Consider the following 12,243-nt stretch of genomic DNA (forward strand, 5'->3'; position numbering starts at 1 on the left):
TGAGGGTATCCTGTCCTGTCCGGGGTGTCCATTCTGCACCTGCTGTCCTTTGAGGGGTATCCTTCCTTGAGGGTTTCCTGTCCTTAACTGACCCGTGGCCAGGGTTTGGTTTCCACACCAGTCTAGGTAAATACTGCTCTAAGTTCTTTTAAACTTGCACCTCTCTATATTTCTACCTTTTGCTATAATAAAGTGACACCTTTGCATATGTTGATTTTCCATGCTTTTACCGCAAACTATTGAACGAAAGTCATCTGCATATTTTTCATGATATGTTCCCATGTCTCTCAATCTTTTAGAGATTATATTTTGCATTGCTGTTTGTCATTTTCTGATATGGTCTAGAACCTCCTTACCTAGACTGTTTAAAGGTCCCTTTACTTTAAGTTTAGCGTGTTACTCTTTATAGGCCCTCCTATAGTAACCCATGCATAGTCTGTCCATGCTTAAACATTTCTGAGATTATATAGTATTTTTCCCATTTGCATTCCATATTACATTTGAATGGTTACCCTGTCGTTATTTCTCTATAGTTATATCATTTACATTATCTTGGTTATTGATTGTTTTATTTTTGTGTATCTAATGCTTGATGATAACGATCTTTAGATAAACATTTTAAAACTTCCAGTTGTCCGTGGTCATTTAAACAATATTGAATGTTATTTGAAATTTGCATTTGCTGCCTTTCCTTTTACAGCTAGGCCCCTGATCCATTGAAGTCATAGGTACCCGTGTCGGTGGATGGTAAGTCGGGTACACTGAGTCATAACAAGTAGGGAAACACACACAATTGATAGCAGCCCGTGAAGTCGCCTGGTCAATGAATAGTGTGAATTGAAAGTATATGGGCCCTGAAGCCGGAAACGGCGGAATCATTGGCTGGGTGACCTCGCGCGCTCTATCACAAGCAGCAGGGCAACCCTCTTGTAACAGGGCAGTCCTTCTGTAGTGTCCACATGTTAAAGAGGGTCATCATTTTATACCTGCTGCCAGCTTTGAAGTGGAAGAAGTTCCTGGAGTCCCCCCCCAAGCACCGAAGGGTCTGGAATTTCCTTCCTCTCCGTGCTAGTCCCAGTATTTCTGACGGCTAGTGGGAAGTTCCTTGTGTGTGAGCTGAGGCAGTGTTTTTAAAGTGCAAGTACGGTAGGTGACAGCACAGTCTCTCTCACTAAGGCAGGAGGAACTATCATGGAAAAACCCAGTTATCCTTTTGTGATGCTTTCTTTGAGGAATACAGAAAGGTCAACTATATATAGCCATGTGACGCAGGGTATTGTCTGCAGGCACCAAATGGTTAGCAGCACATTGTTATAAAAATTGAGTTTTTAGAGTTATGACTTTAAATATAACTTTACTATTAAAGAGGATTTTACAATTCAATGTCTTAGACACCAAACATAATATGTCTACCTGCTCCCAAACAAAAGTTAACACTTATTAGATGTAATAATGTAACCCAATGTTATCCTATGGGAGCAGTAGCCTCAGAGTAGTGATAATGAATTTAAGAGATTTTCTCTAGCAGGACATGTAAAACTTAAAAATACATGTCCAATATATTAAATACAGTGCACCCTGCCCAATGGGCTGTTTAGGGCCTGCCCAACGGGTGACAGATATGTATTTAAAAAGAAGGTTTGGGCCTGGCAAAAGGTTTGTTTTTCCAGGTTGAAATGACAATGTGATACTACACCCAGGCTGCAATGGAAGTGTTTTAAAAGTGGGTGAGACAATGAGTGCTGCAGGCACACTAGCAACATTTAATTCACAGGTCCTAGGTACATGTAGTACCACTTTACTAGAGATTTATAAATAAATTAAATGTGGCAATTGGGTGGAAGCCAATTTCACCATGTTTGAAGGAGAGGCACAAGCACTTTAGCACTTTAGCACTGGTTAGCAGTGGTAAAGTGCACAGAGTCCTAAGGCCCCCAAAAATGGGATTGCAAAATAGGAGTGGTGAAGGCAAAAGGTTTGGGGTGACCCTGCAGAGAGGGCCAAGTCCAACAGTTATTAAAGAAAGCACATAAACACAACACTGTACACTCCCTTAGATTAACCACAGGAGAAGAGATGGAAGGAAATGCTGCAAAAGTTCAGGAATTTCAGTCTTATTATAAAAATATATCTACTGCTAAGATGATTACTTCAAGCCCTTCCATAGCACTGCATGGATTTAGGGTGATCCTAGAGCCTTTCTACAGCAGCCAATTGATCAGCAGCAGATTATATTAGCCCTTAAGGGTTTGTCTGGAAGCAAGGCCCCTTGATCGGACAGACTCACTGATGAGTTCTACAAGGCCTTTAGGACATTTCTAGCACCGAGATTGGCTAATCTTGAGCAGGAGGCAGTTGATACTGAAGAGCAACCCTGAACTACTAAAGGGGCTGTTTTTAAATTGAGTAACAATGTGCATTAATATCAGTCCTACAGACCTCTCGCTCTCTTTTGAACCTAGAACACACAATTCTCACATTTATTATTCTCAATAGACTTAGGTTTTTGATGAAAGCTGTATTTAATAATTTATGAGAACCCTATTCTTCATTATGCACCTAGTTAGACCTAAAATATTGCCATCTCAATTTTTCTGGATGCTGAAAAGGCATTCAACTCACTCAAATGGTTAATGGTCCTTCCTGTTTGCTGCACTATCAAGCCTCAGAATCTCCCCAAGCACAATAGGCCTCACTAAATTACTTGACACTGACCCCATGCCAGAGTCTGTATCAATGCATATACATGTGTGCCCTTCCCGGAGTGTTGTGGCACTTGCAGAGGATGCCTTCTGTAGCCGATTCTTTTTGTTCTTGCCATGGAGCCCCTTGAAACCTGGTTGCAAAAGAGAAACCTAGATAGAGGCATTGCATTTCCAAACAAGTGCATACTGTTGTCAAAATATGCAGTTTAAATTATACTATTTAGGAAGGACCCAGAGACACACCCTGAGTTTGTACGCAATGGGGAAATGTCAGGTATCCATATCAATTGATTCAAATCTGAAATGTTTCCCTTAACAGAGGCAGCCCGAGATCAATGAGCAGTCTCCCACTGGGATGGGGTGAGAAACACGGTCCGATACTTGGTATTCTTACATAACAGGGACAGGGAAATGTTGATTCGGGATGACTCTGGTCCCACAATTGATAGATTTATTGTACAGATCAAGAGATGAATAATGATACCAATGTCAATAGCAGGCAGATAGTTTTATTTAACCTTTTGGACGCTCATGACGAGCTGAGCTCGTCATAAGCCACCACGCTCCGGTGCTCATGATGAGCTCAGCTCGTCATGGCCCGTGGAACGCTCAGGTGCGGGGAGAATTCCCCCGCTGTGCTAAGCGTTCCACGGGAGGCAATACACCTGTGACGAGCTGAGCTCGTCATGAGCACAGGAGCGCCGTAACTCATGACAAGCTGAGCTCGTCATGAGCATGGGGGCGCTGTGCGTGCCCCCCTCCCCCCCAGCACAGTGGGAGAATAACCCCTGCAGCGAAGGGGTTAAGATGTTTGCCCTACCTAGATTTCTTTACCTTTTCCATAATATCGTCATCAAATGGGGTAAAGCCTTCTTCCTTTAGTTAGGATCCTTGTTATTTAGACTCACATGAGGAGGACGAAACCTAAGGCTAAACTGGAACGTACTAATACTGCTTTTTGATAGAGGGCGGTTTGCGGTACACGATTTAGAAAGGTATTCCCATGCTGCATGGTTTCAATATGCAATATTTAGGTATCATACGGGGAGACTTGCATTGCATCTCTCTATAGAAGAAAGCTAGTGGAATTGTGGGAATTGCAAACCGGTAATGCATTGAAACTTCCAAAACTGTTGCAGTTTATACAATCTGTGCACTGGACCAACTGGTCACTGTGAATAAAGGCAGAAGGAGCCAGTAACACTCACCTCTGCTCTTCAGCCATCCTCCTTTTAAATAGCCCTGACCTCCAGCGGCGGCCCTACCATTAGGGTGGAAGAGTGTTGCCCCCCGCGTCACCCGTTTATTTTATCCTCCTGGATCCGCCCACAGGACTCTGACGAGTCTTGGGGGCGGGTCCAGGGGGATGACACTGCTTGTGGGGAAGTGGTAGTGCACAGTTACAGTGCACAGCGCATGACGGTTTGGCCGGCCATGTCAGGCCGTCCAAACCGTCATGCACAGTGAAGCTCTCTCCAGCCCCAGCTATGTTGCTGGGGCTGGAGAGGGCAGGCACAGGCTCCCAGTCTGCCTAGGAGAGCAAGTTCAATACAAAAATGGGAACCTCATATGGACAATATTTAACGGGGTGCAGTGTACATGTCCAGTCAACCATATATCACAAAAGTACAAAGTTCCCCGGTGGAAAGATAACAATGTGTGCGTTTTAGGGAGGAGAGCATAGGCAGGGGACAGAATGTTCCCTTGTTGGAACTAGAAGACCTCACACACCCAGTGAGCTAGATGTCATGCTTCAACATTGGTCTCCTGCTCCTCGTCAGACTGGCGCTGCAATGTCCGACGGGCGCCGAAGAGGCGCTCTTTGTTGGAGTTCTTTTGTTCCAGCCAATGGTTGAGTGCATGTGAGGGGTCTGGTGAGGGTGTAGTCGTAAGGGAGTGGTGGTTTAAAAGAAGGTGGGTCAGTCCACAAACAATTTTATTCACGTGGCTGACTCCCTTAGTAAAAAGGGTGGGAGGGGAGATAGGGACTGTAAGGGGCACAGCGGACTACCTCAACCCTCTAAATCGGTCGACATGTTTCATGCCCAACTGGCAATTCTTCAGGACCCCAAGTGCTCGGTACTACACGGTGACTAAAAAAACAACAAAGAAAAGAGGAGAAAGATACAACCTCTCTGGGTCAGTAAGGAGGCAGGCCAGAAGATCCTGCTCTAGCGGGGTGACCCAAGGAGTGTCCCTAGTGGGCCCCGCAGTCTGTTCCCGTGGGGCTGCCCAATGAGGTATGATGCCTCTATCGCGAGCAGCCTGGGTCCGAAGACCTACCCACACGTCTAGTGCTCCGACGGTAGCGCGGAACAGCTGGTGCCGGTTTGCCAATCCAGCCGGACTTAAAAGCTGTTCGTACTTCCAATCCCTCCACTCCACTCAATCAAACTCACTCTACAGTCCAATCCACCCCTATCTTCCTCACTCTACCCGATTCCAACCCAACCCACACCACTCTATGGCACTCCACTCTATCGTACTACACTATACGACACTGCAGTCTGCCACTGAACCACTGAACTCTACTCCCCTCTACTCAACTGTATGACTCTACTCACACCACTCCACTCAAGGGCAATCTGTGCCACTAACTTTTAACCATGCTGAACAGCAGCCACGCTAGTGTACAACATGCCAAATACACATTGCCAAAGCCAATTGCTCCTATAGGCGAGACCTATTGGCTTTGCCAATGCTTGTTAATGATGATGTTATTCTGAGCCTTTGCCTAGAATATTTACCAAGAAAAGATTCACACAAAACATTGGGTATTAACACAGTGGTAAAAAGCACAATACCTATGTGGTGGTGTGCCAAAGGTATTTTTTTAGCTGTCATTTGAATCATCACTATCATATCAAAGTGTTTAATTCCACTTTTTCTAAGGAGTTGCTATTATACTATTTAATGACGCTCCGATAATGGACCCTGGAAAGATGATTGTGCATCACTTAGATTCAAACTACTGATCTGCAGTTATACAGCCAGGGTGCAACTCACTCAACTATTCTGCTATCATCTGTGCACAAACAGAGGCCTTTGCTTGCCTCCTCTCCAGGCTTTGTTGGTCAACAGATTTACTATCCAAACCAATGACTCAAATATTAGCGACCACACACAAGGATCCAGGCCTTGCACTTATGTAGCCTTGTTTGTTGCACATACAGAGGACAAACACACTTTACAAAGGGGGGAGAGGGAAAGAATTTTTTTTTAAAATACGCACTTACCTGTCTGCCGCTCGGCATCACCTCTGCCTCCTCTCTGTCGTCTACCCCGCTTCCAGGGCGGGAAGCAGGATGCATCCCGCTTCCAGCCTCCTGATGGCCAATCACAAAGCTACAATGCAGTGTTGTGATTGGTCTGAGCACCATGGATCGGCGCTCAGCCAGAGAATGGGAGGCTGGGCATGTTCTCCATGCAGGCTGTAATGCAGCCTGCAAGGAGAACATGCAAAGTGCGCATTAATGTTTGGCCGGCCAAATGGCCTGCCAAAAGTTCATGTGCACGTTAGGGAGTGCAAACCACTCCTCCAGTCCCCTGCTCTGACAGCAGAGCAGCCACGACCCGTCCCTCCCGCAGAGCTGCAGCAATAATGAAAAAACTAAATAATAACTTAGCTATTATAATTTTATTTTTCCTTAAGTGACACTGCTTAAAAGCAGTGGGGTCACATTCCTCCACCACTGGATGTCGTTTTTATATGATGTCACTTCTAGTGATGTCACATGCAAATTAGAGGGGCCTCACATCTTCCATTTCGCCCAGGGCCTCACAATTCCTAGGATCGGCCCTGGTGCAGACAGTCCTAGGTGTCTATGACACTCAAAAAAGTTCCACACAGTGCACGTTCGCTACGTTATAGATCAGTGGTGCCTGCTTCAGCTCAGTGTCACCTCACTGCAGTATAGTGACATCCATGAGATGTGTGTCCATAGTACAGGCCCTTTCCAGTCCCTGCATGATCATAAATAACTTATTCCAACAAAATGCCATGAAATCATGCAAGTAATCAGTTTGAACATACATAAAGACATCAGATAAATAAAAAAAATTGATCACAGGAAATATCAACGAAACATACATACAGTAGCCTAAACATAAAGTCATAATAAGGTGCGCACAAAGATATTTACAATTCAGGTAGCAAGTGCTTAATGAACGGCAATTTAACAACAGAAGATTTATATTGCCAAGCAGCACCAGCATTTTGAGTGCACGGCCAACCTGTCCTTCTCCTTCTTAAATGTAACACCTTTGCAATACAAGTGCTATGAGTGAAGAAAGATAAGTTCAAGTCTTTAGACTAGATCACAGCCTCTGATAATATGTAACTAATATTATAAAATATATATTTAGTGTTGAATATTTGTGTACATTCAAAAAAATAGGTATGCTTGTCTCCAATTGAATCTGATATGCTTTAGTTTTTCCCAGTTTTAGATATGCAGTTCCTGTCTGTTTAAAAACACAAAGGGCCTGATTATGACTATGCTGGTCCAATGGATCGTTGTAGCCACGGTGGTGGTACCGGCACCACCACACCGGCCGTCTAACAGCTCGATTCAGTGGCGTAACAAAACTTGAGGGGGCCCCCTGCAAGGTACGCAGAGGGGGCCCCTCCTGCAGTGGCGACTGGTGACATTTGAAAGTGGTGGGTGTAAAATAATTTTTGTAATGCACTGCGGCGAGCAAGCGAGGCTGAAAAACATAAGGGAGGTCGTGGGGGGGTTCTCCCCTCGAGAAGATTTTGAAAAAAGAGTGGGCAAATGTTGCATTTTCATGCAAATTTGAGAAAGCAAGAAGGTTAATAAAGCAATTGTGAAGGTGCAGTTATTACATTAATAAAGAGATATCTTATAATAAGATGGGTAGCTGCTTATTTAGTATAACCACAGCGCTTCATAACAGACTATGAGATACAATGCTGAGTACCTTACAGTTTTTTTAATTTAACAAACTACCAACTAAACAGGTCTCAAACTAGCAGCATTCAAGTAGAAATTTTAGGATTAACATATTGCCTGCCTGGTGATGATGGTGATATGATATTATAGGTGGCAAATCCCAGGCCATGGGGGAGGGGTGGAATAAGTGAAGATATGCGTTTTGTGAAATCATTTAGTTCACTATTCAAAAGACCACAGCAGTAGTCACACATCCAGGCTAGAAATATAAAATTGTACAAAACTGCTGCAACAACTTGAACATCTAAACATTGAAACCATTGCTGTGGGCTTTTAGAGTCTGAGTATTGTAAAGATTGTGACAGCAGGATATGCCTAGGTTAACATACCATCAGTCTTCGCCTTTACTTCACTTTGAAATATATAACGCCTTAGCAGTCACCTTAGCCTACAACTACAACTACAGTATACACACTACACACAGCAGTATAAAACAGAATTGCATGAGAGAAGGGCTATGGAGAGATAAGGGGCAATGTTGGAGTGTCAGTGTGGTAGTGGGGGGCAGCTCTGGAGAAGGGTTTTTTGGGGGTGGACCATTGGGGAGAGGGTGCCATCAAACAATATTGCCCCCGGCGCCATCAGTGCTAAAGCAGACACTCTCTCTGATCTTGTCTCGTCACTCGTGCTCAATGCCCAGTTGATTCATACCAGAAAAATCTAAAATCCCTTCATAAAGCACCAAGCTGGCATGAGATTTTACAGTAACTTTACAGGTAGAAAAATGTGTATCTTACATTTTCCATTGACCTAATGTTACAAATGGATTCCATAACTTGCGCTTAGCTTGCTTCACATGTGGATTTGTGATAGCTGCAGTTAAAATCAACAAGCACTTGCAATGCCATAGGTCTCGCATTTGCGAGAGTTAGAGCTATTGGCGTTGTAAATTACAATGTCTTTTACCTAAGTGTTTTGGCATGGAGCGTGATGGGTGCATGTAAGGTTGTGACTAAGTCAGTTACCTCTAAAATAGTTTACTTTTAAACAACCAGTTAGGGTGAAGCAGCCAGTGTTCAAGGCCCTACGTCACTGTGGCTGCAAGAATAGTTAACCATGTGTTAGATGTTAATGGTAGACTGATAGATGATAGGCTTGGTTGGGGGAGATAATCATACCTGGGACTGCAGCCTAAGAGCCTGATTTGTGTTAATATAAAAACAATTTTGAGAGCAACAGAAATTACACAAATTCACTTATGTGCACTGGGATTACCTGACAGCAATTTCATTATTGGTAAATCCAATCAACAAGTACTGTATTTCCAAATAAATGCAAATATGAACCAAATGAAAAAATTGAGTTTAAAAAAGGTGGAGGACAAAAAGCAATGAGGGTTGACAGTTCAAGGGTTTTAGTGGAGAGTCGAGGAGGTCATGAGAGATATGAAGACAAAAACATGGAAGGAAAATAGTTGCATAGAGGATAGAGGGGAGATATAACAAATAAATTGGATGCCAGAGGGCAAGGAGGACTGGGATTCAGGGTGGGCAAAAAAGCAGATGTGTGGATCAAAGACAAATACGTTTTGAAAATATTCAAGGAAGACTGGTTTTTAGATTAAACAAAAAGGCATGCATGTAGTCAAAAGTTGAGGGTGGCTGGAGAAGAAAGTAGATAGAATTCAAAGATGAAAGAGTGTAGGGTGGTTGGCGTGGAGCAGCATGAACAATGGTCAAGAATTGACATGGTTGTTAATTTATTCTTAACAAAGGCAGCATATTAAAAATGCCCACAATGTGCCTTGCCTTTTAAATGTGCCTTTCCAGTTTTGGTCAGGTTTGGATGAGACTGCACAGTAGAGGTGGTTCGCGTCAGCTATATGAAACAGTGTAGTGCTGTTGCCTGCCATATACTCAGGTCTTGCTTAGTGTCCTGGTCCTGGCTTTGCCACATGTAGTGGTTGGTTTCACAGCTCTAAAGAATGCAAACCTCACATTTGCTGCACATGGAACACCATGGAGTTGGAGTCCACTCTCATAGACCATTGTGTAACATATAGCTCTTTATGCCATATGCTATTGGACTGCAACATTTGTTACCTTTACACACACAGTACAATCATTTTATCACTCTTGGGAGGATGAAGGTCTAAATCTGTCCTGAAGGTATTCAGACCATAGCCTGTAAGTTTAATGCAGTGTTCTACTGATACTGTAACCCACTATGTTACCCTACAAGAAAAGCAAGGGACACCTGGAGTTCTGGTGACACCTAATTCAAAATGGAGCCAATGTGTCTGTAGTGTTACACAAGCATGTCTCTGGAAGAAAATCATTATGTGTTACATGACACCACCTAAAACACAAGCACAAATATCAGAACTAGAATAAATGCACCATTGCAGGGATTTTCAGCTTTAGTGTGAAATGTTTTTCGGAGCACTGCCTCCCAAATTGCTTCATTCCAGGAGCGATTTTTAACACATCGAGTGGTTGACAGATGGGAGGAGGAGGTTTGCCATGGCAGAGACTGTATGTGTAATGTAACTGGTGCTCATAAAGTGCTCTATTACTTCGGGTCGAGTTTCTGGTGTATAAAAACTGCAAAAAGAGGTTGAAAACAAAGCCTTAATATAATGAATGACAAATAGATATTCATTTAGTGGATGATTTGTACAAAGTGAAACCAGAAACTATTGATAAATCATGGCTACCCCTCTTAAATGGTATGATCTTAGGCAAATATTGTATTTTACCAAAACTTAATTTTCTTCATTATCTCGAATGCATGCACTTTTAAATACGTGAGTTCAGAAAATTAGTTGTACAAAAAGTGTGGCTAAAAAAGCCAAAATATTATGAAAGCTTTACGGTCAGGTAGCTACACATAAAATAACTTGCAACTTAAATGATTTTTTGTTTTGTTTTAAATGATAGCGGCAAATGCACTGTAGTACATTATGAAAGTCTATGAGTTAATACGCCACAGAATTACATCTTAGTGCAGTGGAGAATAGTTACTTGTGTATTTCTAGTGCCACAAGGTCAGTCTGTGACAGAAAGCACTGAGATTATGTAATTCACTTTTTTAAATTTGCAGTACACACAGTAGAAGATATACTGCTACAAAATGCTTAAAAGGTTAAGATAAAATTGCTTCCAAAATATATATTATAATAATGAGACTGTACGTAATTACTGTTTTTACATTACTATTCCTTCAACACCATGCCAATTAAAAACACTCACTGCATAATTCACTTGTTAACTCTTTGCACTACCAGTCAAAAAGAATGTCTTTGCCATCACAAACCTTTGATCAATTAAAGCCAGTACACCTACTAACTCCCAAGCATCCTTTACATTTGCAGATGTTTCCCTTTACATTTGCAGATTAACTAGTAGGCCCCATTTGCATTTCTTTCAGGCAGAAGGCACACTGACTGCCAGGCTTTGGCGTTTCAGCACAGGAGATGTGCACAATGACACTTCAGTTAAAGCACTTAATTTAAACTAGTTGAAGGAATCGTCCCCACTACTGCTACTCGAGAAGAAATAGAGGTTAAGGGAGAGAGCGACAGGCCAAGGGCAGTGGGGAAAGGAAGAGAAGAAGGGGTTTAGGGAGGGAAAGTGTAGCAGACACGCCGACACCCAAGGAGGACTAAAAGCACTCACCCGTCACTAGTAGTCATGTTGCCAGGTGTGGGTGTCTCATCAGAAGAGTCCATGGTGCTTCCTTTCAATGAGGCCCAGCTGCAAATCCTATAATCACCTCTCAATTACAGCTCTAAACAGAATACACGCGGCACAGAAGCATGCGCCTGGTAACTGTTTAGAGCACATGACCGCTCTGATATCAGGCCATTTTCCAAATGCTGCAACCCCTCCCTTTCAAAGATGTCACTCTGTGACAACTTAGCCTGACATGTAATGACGCTTTTGATATAATTTAAAATAGGATAGTCATTGCTTTTATAATTACCATCCACATCCATATAGCGCATCATAGCTGCCAAGGTTTCAGATTGCTATGAGTGACATTTTCATAATTTCAGCGGAATTATGAGTGACATTTCAGCAACTATGAGTGACACTTTCCCATGTGAAAAGTCAAGCAATAAGGACAAGTGGAACATATTAATTAAACCAATTTGAGCAATGAGAAACTTTAAGAAGATTTTAAAACTGCTGCAAAGCACCATAAATAGAGGGGCACTTAGGAAGCAAAGAGGTGGCAAGGGGCATGTGGAGTGGGAAAGAGGCACTCGACCTCCCTGGTGGAAAGACTGAGCAGCATGGATAATGCACGACATAGAGTGCCTGTTTCTAAGCACTAACATGATCATAGGACACAAAAAAAACAGACCAGAGTCTGGGAAGTGTAAGGAGACCGGAAATAGCTGTTTTTTAGAGGTAGATTTTAATAATATATATTCATCCAATTGGTGGGACTCGGCTGAGAGGTGCGCAAATGAGTAATTATTGGTAAATCTGCTGCGCTCGTGTGTGATAACACACATAATTTTAAAATACATTTTATAAAACATGTCTCTGGTGTGAATACCCAATTAGGACACACGTTTGCAGTAACAGATTCAGCCCTGCCTAGTATCACGCATCAAG

This window comes from Lissotriton helveticus, chromosome 4_1, assembly GCF_964261635.1.
Source record: "Lissotriton helveticus chromosome 4_1, aLisHel1.1, whole genome shotgun sequence".
NCBI classification, from domain to species: Eukaryota; Metazoa; Chordata; class Amphibia; order Caudata; family Salamandridae; genus Lissotriton; species Lissotriton helveticus.